This window comes from Piliocolobus tephrosceles, chromosome 2, assembly GCF_002776525.5.
Source record: "Piliocolobus tephrosceles isolate RC106 chromosome 2, ASM277652v3, whole genome shotgun sequence".
NCBI classification, from domain to species: Eukaryota; Metazoa; Chordata; class Mammalia; order Primates; family Cercopithecidae; genus Piliocolobus; species Piliocolobus tephrosceles.
Window position 1 is genome coordinate 182,773,586 of NC_045435.1, and position 13,340 is coordinate 182,786,925.

Below are 13,340 nucleotides of genomic sequence, written 5' to 3' on the forward strand. Positions count from 1 at the left end.
AGACAGGTATTGCACAGGCAGAGCTCACTAAAGTGCAGGCTCCAGGCAGTGTGGATGGAGGGGCTTCACAAAATGGTACAAAACTGTTGTTATCAAATTCAGACAGCAGGTTGGTGGCAGGAGGGGTGACCTGTGACTTCTGTGATTGCTGGGAAAGTCCAGAGACCCTTTGTGCATTGCTTAGTGTCAAATGAAAAGAACTGGAGAAGACCACCTTGATAGTTAAGGATGTACATTTGTGGTTTTAGTTATTCACAAATGACTCTAAAACTCTGTGATATGATATGATTGGGTGAATCATTTGGATGAGATAAAAACAGGATTTTATTTGCTGCATGCATGTTGTGTGTCACTTAGGTGGTGATAAAAACAAACGTAGAAGCTTTCATTTACTGAACTCTTTACCGTGTCTAGGCATACTATATGCTTTACAAGTATCTCATTTAGCCCTGGCTAAATCCAGCTCTTTGAACTCCATACCTACTCCACAAATCTGAGTGTGACTGTAGAAAAGTATGGTGTCATCCTGAATTGGAGTTTCGTTCTTGTTGTCCAGGCTGCAGTACTGTGGCGTAATCTCGGCTTACTGCATGGAGCCTCTGCCTCCTGGGTTCAAGTGATTCTCCTGCCTCAGCTTCCTGAGTTGCTGGGATTACAGGCACCTGCCAACATGCCCCGCTCATTTTTTGTATTTTTAGTAGAGACAGGGTTTCACCGTGTTGGCCAGGCTGGTCTCGAACACCTGACCTCAGGTGATCTGCTCACCTCGGCCTCCCAAAGTGCTGGGATTACAGGCATGAGCCACCGTGCCTGGCTGTAATTCTTGACCATGACTCTTAAGTGGACATTGGTGTTGTAGGCCATGTCACTTCATTTTGTTGGTCCGTTGGTTCTCAATCCTGGCTGTCATTAGTGTTACTGGTGGGAATTATAACAAGTATTGCTGCCTGAATTCCTCTCAAACTAATGAAGTCAAAGTCTTTGTGAGGTTGACCTGGGCATCAGTATCTCTTTTTTAACCTGTGCTGTTAATTCTGGTGAATGATGGTAGAGAACCACGACCATTCCTCTGTCATCTAGATGACTGTTCCGCACCTTTTTATCTCTCTCCAACACCTTCCCCATCTTCCCACTTTCTCTTCTTCTAACACCTTCCCCATCCATACTGTCAGTTGATAACCTTGTTTTAAACTTACCTGAAAAAATAATGGCAGTCAGAAGAAAACTTTCATACCTTTTGTCTTAGTCCATTCAGGCTGTGATAACAAAATACCATAAACAGGGTGGTTTATAAACAACAGAAATGTATTGCTCATAGTTCTGGAGGCTGGGAAGTCCAAGATGAAGGCACTAGCAGATTCAGCGTCTAGTGAGCGCTTGCTTCCTAGTTTACGGATGGTGCTTTTTCATTGTGTCCTCACATGCTAACAGGGTTCACTAGTTCTCCAGAGCCTCTTTTATAAGGGTACTGTATTAGTCCATGTTGCATTGCTATAAAGGAAAACCTGAGACTGAGTAATTTATAAAGAAAAGAGGTTTATTTGGCTCGTGATTCTGCAGGCTATACAAGCATGGCACCCGCATCTTCTTCTGGTGAGGCTTCAGGAAGCTTTTACTCACGGCAGGAGGTGAAGAGGGAGGGGGTGTGCCTTATTTTTCTGCTCCTGGAGAGAGTTGTCTGCATTTGCATCCTGCACTCCCTCTTGTCATTCTCAGTTAAACTCAATATGATCAGTCTTTTGTACCCATCACACCACCAAAACCATACCAGTTAGGCTCACCAGTGTCCTCTCTTGCCAAATCCAGTGATCAGATCTCAGGCCCTATCTTGACTGATCAGCCGCTTTTGATACAGTTGACCATTCCATCCTCCTTGAAATAGTTTCTTCTCTTGGCTTCTGGAACATCACTTCTTTGCTTCTCCTCTTCTTTCACTGGGTTCTCCTTCTCAGTTTCTTTTGTTGGCTTATTTTCTTTTCTTTTCCTTTTTTTTTTTTTTTTTTTGAGATGGAGTCTCACTCTGTCACCCAGTCTGGGGTGCAGTGGCGCGATCTCAGCTCACTGTAACCTCTGTCTCCTGCGTTCAAGCAATTCTCTGTTGGCTCATTTTTACTTGGTCACCGTGGAGTGCCCCCGGGAGTGGCCCTTGGACTTAGCCTCTTCTGTGTCTCCTCATGCCCTGGCAATCTCATATCATCCATTTACTGACAACCCTCAATTTATATTTCCAACCCACACCTTTCCCCTGAATTCCATGCTCAGATATTCAACCATCTACTTGATAAGTTTCCTTAGACGTCTAATGTGCATCTCAAATATGACAAGCCCAAAATCGAACTGCTGCTTTTCTCCCTAAAAGAGCCATCTTCATTTCCGTGGACAACAATTTCATCTTTCCGTCTTCTAGGGCTTAAACTCTGGAGTCATTCTAAATTCTCTTTCTCTCATGTTGCACCCACTCTGTTAGCAAACCATGTCAGCTGTGCTTTCACAATACATTAAGAAACCAACTACTTACTCAATTCATCAAATTCATGTTGATTCAGGACAGAAGACCTGTTTCATCTCTTAGAATCATTTCATAACTGAGCTTCCTGCTTATAATCTTGCTCCTGTGGTATGTTCTCAAAACAATAACCAGAGTGATCATTTTAAAAGCTGTAGTAATATGTCGTTCTTCTGCTCAAAAAACCAACAAAGGCTTCCTCTTTTACTCAGAGCCAGTTCTTAGAAAGGCCTACAGGGTTCTGTGTGACCCAACCTTCAGACCCTGCAGACTTCATCTCCTGCTCTTTTCCACCCCTTCATTCTGCTTCACCTCACTGAGCCGACTCCTCAGACATAAAGCACACTTTGGTCTCAGAGCCTTTCCACTGCTTCCTCCAGGCAGGACACCTTCCTTCATGTATCCCATTGTTTTCATCACTTCTTCAGGTTTCTATATAAATGTCACCTTGTCAAACAGACCATTTGACAGCCTTATATAAGATTATAATCTCATGCCTGTCTCCTCCCACCGTCATACTTGACTCTCTCCCTTTTATCCCGCCTCGTTGCTCTTCAATAGCGTAGGTGGCCATCTGAGTTATTAGCCTGTGTCTGTTCTCACTAGGAACTTGTTTCCGTGAGGGCAAAGATGTTATCTCTTTTGCTCACAGCTATTTCTTTAGGACCCAGAGCAATGCCTCAGGAATCAGAGGCATCATCCACATTTGTTGGCTGAATTTGACAAAATCCTCACAATGGCACTTCAAAATTAGTTGGAATAACCCAAAATGTGTACATGAGGAAACTGAGACACAGACAGGTTTTTAAAAATTTTACTTTATTTTATTTTAAGTTCCAGGATACATGTGCAGGATGTGTGGGTTTGTTACATAGGTAAACATGTGCCATGGTGGTTTGCTGCTCCTATCAGCCTATCACCTGAGTATTAAGCCCCACATGCATTAGCTCTTTATCCTGATGCTCTCCCTCCCCCAGGCCCCCTGACAGGCCCCAGTGTGTGTTGTTCCCCTCCCTGTGTCCATGTGTTCTTATTCTTCATCTCCCACTTATAAATGAGAACAGATGGTGTTTGATTTTCTCTTCCTGTGTTAGTTTGCTGAGGATGATGGCTTCCAGCTCCATCCATGTCCCTGCAAAGGACATGATCTCTTTTCTTTTTATGGCTACATAGTATTCCATGGTGTATATGTATCCCATTTTCTTTATCCAGTCTATCATTGATGGACATTTGGGTTGATTCCCTATCTTTGCTGTTGTGAATAGTGCTGCGATGAACTTATGCATGCATGTATCTTTATAATAGAAGGATTTATATTCCTTTGAGTATATACTCAGTAATGGGATTGCTGGGTCAAATGGTATTTCTGGTTCTAGATCTTTGAGGAATCACCACACTGTCTTCCACATGGTTGAACTAATTTACATTCCCACCAACAGTGTAAAAGCGATCCTATTTCTTCATAGGCTTATCAACATCTGTTGTTTCGTGACTTTACTAATTGCCATTCTGACTGGCATGAGATGGTATCTTGTTGTGGTTTTGATTTGCATTTTTCTAATGATCCGTGATGTTGAGCATTTTTTCATATATTTGTTGGCCACATAAATGTCTTATTTTGAGAAATGTCTGTTTGTGTCCTTTGCCCACTTTTTAATGGGGTTTTTTTCTTGAAAATTTGTTCAAGTTCCTTGTAGATTCTGGATATTAGACCTTTGTCAAATGGATAGATTGCAAAAATTTTCTCCCATTCTATAGGTTGTCTGTTCACTCTGATGATAGTTTCTTTTGCTGTGCAGAAGCTCTTCAGTTTAATCAGATCCCATTTGTCAATTTCTGCTTTTGTTGTAATTGCTTTTGATGATTTTGTTGTGAAATCTTTGCCTCTGCTGATGTCCTGAATGGTATTGCCTAGATTTTCTTCTAGGGTTTTTATAGTTTTGGTTTTACATTTAAGTCTTTAATCCATCTTGAGTTAATTTTTGTATAAGGTATAAGGAAGGGGTCCATTTTCAATTTTCTGTGTATGGATAGCCGATTTTCCCAGCACCATTTATTAAATAGGGAATCCTTTCCCCATTGCTTGTTTGTGTCAGGTTTGGCAAAGATCAGATGCTTGTAGATGTGTGGTCTTATTTCTGAGACCTGTATGCTGTCCCTTTGGTCTGTCTGTGTGTCTGTTTCTGTACTAGTACCATGCTGTTTTGGTTACTGTAGCCTTGTAGTAAGTATAGTTTGAAGTCAGGTGGTGGGATGCCTCCAGCTTTGTTCTTTTGGCTTAGGATTGTCTTGGCTATATGGGCTCTTTTTTGGCTCCCTATGAATTTTAAAGTAGAGTTTTTTCTAATTCTGTGAAGAATATCAATGGTAGTTTAATGGGAATAGCATTTAATCTATTAATTATTTTGGGTGGTATGGCCATTTTCATGATATTCATTCTTCCTATCCACAAGCACAGAACGTTTTTTCATTTGTTTGTATCCTCTATCTCTCTCTTTTTTTTTTTTTTATTTAGACGTAGTCTCACTCTTGTTACCCAGGCTGGAGTGCAGTGGCGTGATCTTGTCTCACTGCAACCTCCACCTCCCGGGTTCGAGCGATTCTCTTGCCTCGGCTGCCTGAGTAGCTGGGACTACAGGTGCGCGTCATCACACCCAGCCAATTTTTGTATTTTTAGTAGAGACGGGATTTCACCAGGTTGGCCAGGGTGGTCTCGATCTCTTGACCTTGTGATCCGCCCACCTCAACCTCCCAAAGTGCTGGGATTACAGGTATGAGCCACCATGCCCAACCTGTGTCCTCTCTTATTTCCTTGAGCTGTGGTTTGTAGTTCTCCTTGAAGAGGTCCTTCACTTCCCTTGTTAGGAGTATTCCAAGGTATTTTATTCTCTTCGTAGCGATGGTGAATGGGAGTTCATTCATGATTTGGCTCTCTGCTTATGTTTTGCTGGTGTGTAGGAATGCTTGTGATTTTTGAGGCGCAGAGAGGTTAAGCAAGTTTTTCAGAGTAACACAGCTTGCTAGCATAGAACTAGGACTCAAATCTGCCAAGTGACTGTGTCTTTAGATTGTCTGTCTGTGGAGCCTGGCCTTCCCCCTGCACCCACATCTCAACTACCTCGTTTTTTTTCATATCTTGTTGCAAGCAGCCGGCCCCACAGAGTGAGAAAAATCCTTGTGAAAAATGTCCCAAGTGTGACTGGAGGTGTAGGAAATACACAAACAAGCCCTTATCTGCAACTTTCAAGCCCAAAATTTGTGAAAGTGAAGCTTTATTCTTAACCCATTGGTGGCAAAACCTGATTTGGACTGATGTGAGACTCCTTATAAATCTATGCCTGTAAAATGTGTGTGTGTGTGTATTTTTTTTCTTCCTGGTAATTAATATTTCCTTTAAGGCTCTTTCCAGGAACATGCTCAGTTTTAAGACCTTATTAAGATCAGGCACAGCAGGCCAGGCTAAGAAGGGCATATGTGAAATGCTGTTCTATACCAGAGGGAATGAGGGAAAGTCTACACGCTCACCAGTGAGGCCTCTCGCTGCTCCCAACACTTTCTCTGCTTCCGTCACACGGTGCTGGATACTAGAGTCAGATTCTGCTTTCCCTAGTCATGAGGCTAGAGGAGTCTTTCTGCATAAACTTAACAGCCCAAGAGAAAAAGCCTATAGATATTGATATTTAGGGTGTTCCAAACAAAATGTACAGCTGACTCACAATCACCCTCCCGTAAGATCCACCAGTTCAGAAGTACTGATCATGCACACAGAACATCCGGTCAGTTTTTAGTGTCTCACTTTTCAATTTAAAAAGACAGCTAATGATAACCAGATATTTGAGAAAAGTTTGAAACATGAAAGGCAGAGATTAAAAGAGACAAACAATAACACTAGAAACTCACAAGAAATAGAGAAAATATAGGGAGCGGAAGAAAACGTCACAAAACCTGTAATTACTAGTCTAAGAGAGATAAGAGAATATGTTGCATTAATAAAATAAAAGCAATGTGCAACAAAGAGGAGTATTCAGAGACTAAGAAAGAACTTCTGGAAATTAAAAGTGTGATAGAAGAATAAATCAGTAGAGGGTTTGGAATATAGAATTGAAGAAAACTTACGGAACCTTGCAGAAAGTCAAAGAAAGAAAGAAAATGTGCTGGGTGCGGTGGCTCATGCCTGTATTCCCAGAGTTTTGGGAGGCCAAGGTGAGTGGATCATTTGGACCCAGGAGTTTGAGACCAGCCTGGCCACATGGCGAAACCTCACCTCTACTAAAAAATACAAAAATTAGCCAGACGTGGTGCATGCTATAGTTCCCGAAACTTGTGAGGCTGAGGTGGGAGGATCACTTGAGCCAAGGAGGTTGAGGCTGCAGTGAGCTGATGTTGTACCACTGCACTCCAGCATGGGCAACAGAGTGGGACCCTGTCCCTCCCGACTAAAAGAAAAGAAAAGAAAAATAAAAAAGGATTATTCTAAGAAGCCCAACATCAGAATAGTAAGACTTGCAGAAAAAGAGAATAGAGACAATGGAAGGGAAACTTTATTAAAGAAATAATATAAGAAAAACTTTGAGAACTGAAGGACATTGAAAAGCCCACTTGAGTACCCGGGGCTATGACTTGAGAAACAGACACACGCCGGAAGAAAAGCTTCTCGACAGGAGAGAATCCCCCAAAACAAATGGATTATATATAAGAACAGAAATATGATTGACATCATCTATCTCTACAGAAGCTAGGAGACAATGAAGCCATTCCTTAAATTCTGAGAGGATAGTATTTCCAACTGAGAAATTATATCCTGACAAATTATTAATCAAATATGAGGGTGGAATAATGGCATTTTCAGGTATAGGAAGTCTCAATGATTTTATCTCCCGCACAGCCTTTTTTGAGGAATCTACGATGCATCTGTTTCTCCAAAACTAGAGAGTAAACTAAGAATAAATGGGATCTTCCTTTAAGCACAGAGAGCAGCCACTTCAGGTTGAAGGAGGAGAATGGAAGGTTCCAGAAGGGAGATTTTTAGGAATTAAGAAAAAGATGAGTACATAACGGTATATTTGGTGTACTGTGATGAGTCTTATAATTTTGTTGGAAAGTTGAGGGCTGAATTTGTGACAAGTACATAGAAAGTTAAGCAAACAAACAACTGAGACAGTAATGGACTCTACAAATGGCAGCTAAGAAATGTACATGAAAGTAATTAATCATAACACCACACATGGCTCAGCTATGAACAATAATTTGTCTGGTTATCATAATGTAACTTAATAATTACTTGACAAAATAATGTAACTTAATAACGTAACTTATTAGTGTTGACTTAAAAATGGCATAACTGTTGGGAGAATGTGGGACAGGAGAGGTGGTATATGGAATGGTGGTAAGGAGCTAAATCCTTATTTTCTATAATAGGAAGTCTATGAATAATATCTAATATTGAAAAACTATAAGCATGCTATTTAGATACACTGAGATGACTCTGGAAATAGATACAGGAGTTGAAAGACAGAATTAGGGATATGGAGGGTGGGGCAGGGCCTGCTGTTTCTCCTTACAAGCCTTGCAGTACCACTGGACCTTAAAAATCACGGGTATGTGTTGCTTTGATTTGAAAAAGGGCTCACTGTGCTGGGCGCTGTGGCTCATGCCTGTAATCCTAGTATTTGGGAGGCCAAGGCTGGTGGATCACTTGAGGTCAGGAGTTCGAGACCAGCCTGGCCAACATGGTGAAACCCTGTCGCTACCAAAAATATCAAAAATTAGCCAGGTGTGGTGGCAGGTGCCTGTAATCCCAGCTGCTCGGGAAGCTGAGGCAGGAGAATCATTTGAACGTGGGAGGTGGAGGTTGCGGTGAGCTGAGATTATGCCACTGCGCTCCAGCCGGGGCGACAGAGCGAGACTCCGTCTCAAAAAAAAAAAAAAATAAATAAATAAAAATATAAATAAATAAAGGCTCAGTGTCTCCCCCTGTATCCAGATTGGCACCTAAAATAGGCGTGCAATCAAAGCTGAATAATTGTTTTCTCTAGAGAACATATTAACAACACCATCAAATAAATGTGCAGAGGCACCCTCCTTTGGAAATTTTGCGTATGGCACTGGCAGAAGAACTTCCCTTTTCTGGTTCTGTAAATGCAGACACCATTTCTCTTTTTGTCAGAGCTCACCCATGTACTCAGTGTGCAACTCATACTTAGTTTCAGCTCTTTGCTGAAATCTCTTGGCCTAGCACTAGAGGGAAGATAAAGAAAAGCCCCTGAAAGGCAGCTGTGGGAGTCAGGTTTGTGTGTGGAACTCTGGCTTAGTCACTTACCTGCTTTGTGCCTATGCTGGTCACTAAAGCTGTCGTCACCTCATCTGAAAATGGAGAAAACATTCCTTGCTTCATAGGATTGTGTGAGGAATAAATGAATAACTTAGTACATAAAGCACCTGGCATAATGGATCTTATCTTGGCACATAGTAGTTGCTAAAAAAAAAATTGAAATTAAAAATAAATGAACATTTGTGGTGAATATTATTAGGTCTAGAACCGGAGCCCTGTAATGTTGGATCTGGGCTCCCCACAGGAACCATCAAGAAGGGATGTGAGTCCTGAGAGAGGAAAAGGGGGACAGAAATAATCCAGGAGGTCTCCTTATCTTAGCAGACGTTCTGATTGTGTTTTGGGTGCAGTGTCTTCTGATTTGACTGCTGTGTTCAGCAGATTTGTAGAGACCCAGATTCTGGAACGTTTTATGCACAAGGATCAATAAAAGCTCTTAGCTCATTTAGCTTCCATATTCAAACATAATCAGAACCATTGCTCACATCTCAGACCATGTGGAAGAATGGCTCCAGGGTTAAAAGGGTTATCGCACACTAAGGCTCCAGTGTGCTGAGTGGGGATTGCTTCTTGAAGCCGGGGGCTTGGGGCCACAGCCTTACTCCTGTGACAGGTGAACCTATTCTCTGACTCAACATAGAGCCCTTGAGCAATGGTTCTGCTTTGAGGGGCTGGGCCATGAAATTCTTGGCTCAATTTATGAACTTCTTTGGGTTCCTTGGTACCTGGTGGGCTCTCCAAATCCTGGTTCTGGGTCTGTGGTCGGTACCTCACACATTGTACACCTACTTGAAGGAAACACTTGCTGGAGGCAAGAAGGAGTCACTGCGCCCAAGGCAGCCTCTCATTTAGCCACCCTCTTCCTTCGAATCATCTTCTGTGTCATCTAGGTGCTTCTGGGTCTAAGGGTGGAGGAGAAAGGGGATTGGCTGAGCTGCTGCCAGGGACTCTAGGGTTGGGGGACAGTACAGTGCCCCAAGAGATAAAGCAGAGAGCAGGCCCTGAGCACAAGGAAGGAGTTGAGCACAATCTTGGCTGACTGAGCCTCGAGAGGAAAGTAGAGAAACCAAATCTGGATGTCAGGCCCAGTGACCCTTGTGGGATAGGAGGAGCTCAGAGAGCAGAACTTGTGGTGACAGATTACAGGGGGTTGTGAATTAAGTGGAAACTGTGTTAAAGCGGCCAGGAAGCATGTGAGTAGGTAGGAGGCGTGCAGCGCCTATGATCAGCTGAATCTGCAGTGCCCAGTATGGTGATAGGAGGAAGTTATGTAACCTACTTAATAGAAAAAAAACAACTTTAGAATTTAAAATAGAAGAGTCATCCGACTACACTTTAGCAGTCTAGCATGGCCCTATCAGTAGATTTTTTTTTTTTTTGAGATGGAGTGTCACTCTGTTGCCCAGGCTGGAGTGCAGTGACACTATCTCAGCTCACTGCAACCTCTGCCTCCCGGGCTCAAGTGATTCTCCTGCCTCAACCTTCCGAGTAGCTGAGACTACAGGCGCCCACCACATGGCTAATTTTTGTATTTTTAGTAGAGGTGGGGTTTCACCATGTTGGCCAGGCTGGTCTTGAACTCCTGACCTCAGGTGATCCACCCGTCTTGGTCTCGGCCTCCCTAAGCGCTGGATTACAGGCATAAGCCACTGCGTCTGGCCCCATCCAGTAGATTTTGATTATCTATCTAAATTCAGCTACAAATTTGAGAAATTTTTTGTTTGTTTTAGAAAGACTTTGAGTGCTTACAATGGATGGCCCAAGCCCTGCCCAAGACATGCATAGGTCAAAGGGGAGTCCCCAGTCTCACTTAGAGCCCCCTTAGGCTTCAGGAGCCAGAGCTAGCTGGGACCCCAGAGCCCATTTAAACCAAGCTCTTGCACAAGATGAAGAAATCCAGGCCCATGTTAACTGTTTTCCCGCCTGGGCCTCACAGGCGGGGTTACTTGCAGCACCTGCCCTCAGTACCAGGCCTCTCGTTTGCATAGATTTGCTGTGTTGAGCGGAGCTGGAAATAAGTCCTGCTCTTTCCGTTCTGATTTCCCAGCCCAAGATTGCTGCAGCCTCAGGGCCTTGGACAGATTGTTGTACGTGGAACAATTTGGTTGCAAGAAACAGAGACGCCCTCCCAAATTGAAGGGGGTCAGGGAGTGCGTGCAGGAGTAAGAAGTATGCAGAGACCAGCCTCATGGCCACTGGACTCACTACATACCTGCTGTCCTGGGCCTGCATGTTCTGTCTACCTCTCCCTGGGCCTCTGCCTGCTCTCTTTGTAGGCCAGCTTCCTCTCCTTCCATAGCGCCCCCTGTAACTCCATCGCTTGATCTTTTTTTTTTTTTTTTCAAGATAGAGTCTCACTCTGTCGCCCAGGCTGGAGTGCAGTGACTTGATCTCGGCTCACTGCAACTTCCACCTCCTGGATTTAAGCAGTTCTTTTGCCTCGGCCTCCTAGAAACTGGGATTACAGGTGCACACCACCATGCCTGGCTAATTTTTGTATTCTTAGTAGAGACAGGGTTTCACCATGTTGGCCAAGCTAGTCTTGAACTCCTGACTTCAGATGATCCTCCCGCCTTGGCCTTCCAAAGTGCTGGGATTACAGGCATGAGCCACTGCGCCCGGTCCCATCACTTGACCTTGTGCATGGCATTTGCTTGTCACGGTTCCACCAATACCTTTCCCTTAACTCCAGGGTCTACCACCAGCTGACTAGAGTCTTTTCTCATAGTTGCAATTTTGAAAGAGTGTCAGATTGGCCCAGCTTCCTCATGTATGGATGAATTGTCTTTAAGTCAAAGTTCTACTCTTAGTCCATCAGGGGAAGTCCAGGTGAATGAGTAGGTGGGGTAGGGGCAGGGTAGGCAGGTAGAATGACTTGCCTAAATATTGGAGATCTGCAAACTGTTTTCCAAAGGACTTAAGAAGCATGAAAGGAGCACCCCATTCACTCATGAATTGCAAATTGCTATGACTGGAGTGTAGGGTGCATGCGAGTGGCAGGGCACGGGGCGGGTCAGCTGGAAAGGGGCATGAGACAGGTCCCCAAGGCTTGTGCTTGGGTCACAGGGCTGAGAAACCTAGTTATCTGTGTAGGTGAATTATCCATCTCTCACTGAAGGTTTGGCCTGGAGTGAAAGGAAGGATACAAGAGGCTGGCTAGGGAGAGATGGAGACTGGGGGCTTCCTTCGTGTTAAGGAGGCAGAGCAGTCAGCCCAGTAGTGCCCACCCCACTGCCACCCCAGGAACGCTTTGCTCTGTTCCCCCAGGAAGGCACCTTGTGGGTGGCTCCTAGCTGACCACTAGCGCAGCTGTTTGCCTGTTAAGACCTCTTCCCTGACTGCTCTTCTTTCCCCACAGTGACCCTGGCTCATGGTGTTTTGTTGGCATTAATTATAAACAGCAGCAAAGTGCCCAAGGCCTCAAGCAACTTTTTCTTTTTCCATCTGACCGGATGCCTTTGTTGTTTGCCCTGTTCTGCCCTGAATCTTTGTGAGGTCTTGACGTTACCACCCATCACGTGGCTCACTTCAGCTGCAATTCTGTCTGTCAGCATCTGCTGTCTCATGGGATGACTCTCATTTCTCTTTGTATCTAAGGGTTTCTTTCCCCTGGACACTGTCCTTGTGTATCTATCACTCCCCTGTCCCTCCATGGGTTTCTCTTTCTCTCCTTACGAATTATCATTCATGTACCCCTCTTTCCTAAGCTTGATTAGCGGAGTTCATTTAGCATAATGGGTCTTGTCTTAGGCTGGGGGTGAGCTGAGTGTGAGCATGAAAAACGAAAAGTCAGACTTTGAGAACTCCACCTTCATTTCCACCAGAAATGGTTACAGCAGGTGAATGAGGATATGTGGGTGAGGGAGGGGTTTGGGGGAGAGAGGAGTGTTAGGGGAATGGGCACATTTCTTCATTGCAGGGAGCAGTTTCTATGGTACCAGTAGTCCTGAAGGTAGCATGCCAAGACTGTTCAGAAGCCTGAAAAATTTGGAAACTCTTTGACCCAGCACAATTTTATTCCCAGGACTGTCTGAAGAAAATAATCGTGGGGATCCCTGGAAGATTTTGTTTCAAACACTATTTGCCATTAGCCAAAACCAAAACAAAACAATAGGTTGGAGGTGACTTAAATGTCCAGCCTTTGAGGGTTAGGTACAATTTATGGTACAGCTGTGTGGGGTACTATACATGGCTCACTGGAGACTCATGGGTACATACATATCATGTAGCCATTAAGGTAATGCTGCTGAAGATTAATGACACAGTACTTACTAAACCATGCCCGGCTTTATTACATCTTTATAAATAATCTGAAAAATAGAAACAAGAAACAGGCAGAGCATGTTATCTGTAGTTATCTTGGATGAAGAAAGAATAGGTACATTTTGTCCTTTTCATTTAATTATATTTTCTAGAATTTATAGATTGAACATACTTTTTTTGACACAAGGAAAAACAATTACTTTAAAAACAAATGCTCTCTATTCAGACAATTATAATAAT

At 43.5% G+C, this 13,340-nt stretch overlaps 1 protein-coding gene across 7 annotated transcripts in view; it reads left to right on the forward strand.

Annotated features, from left to right (window-relative positions):
• Positions 1–13,340, forward strand: part of ST6GAL1 (ST6 beta-galactoside alpha-2,6-sialyltransferase 1) — a 149,904-nt gene that overhangs the window by 20,882 nt on the left and 115,682 nt on the right. The gene's annotated exons all lie outside the window — the stretch shown is intronic.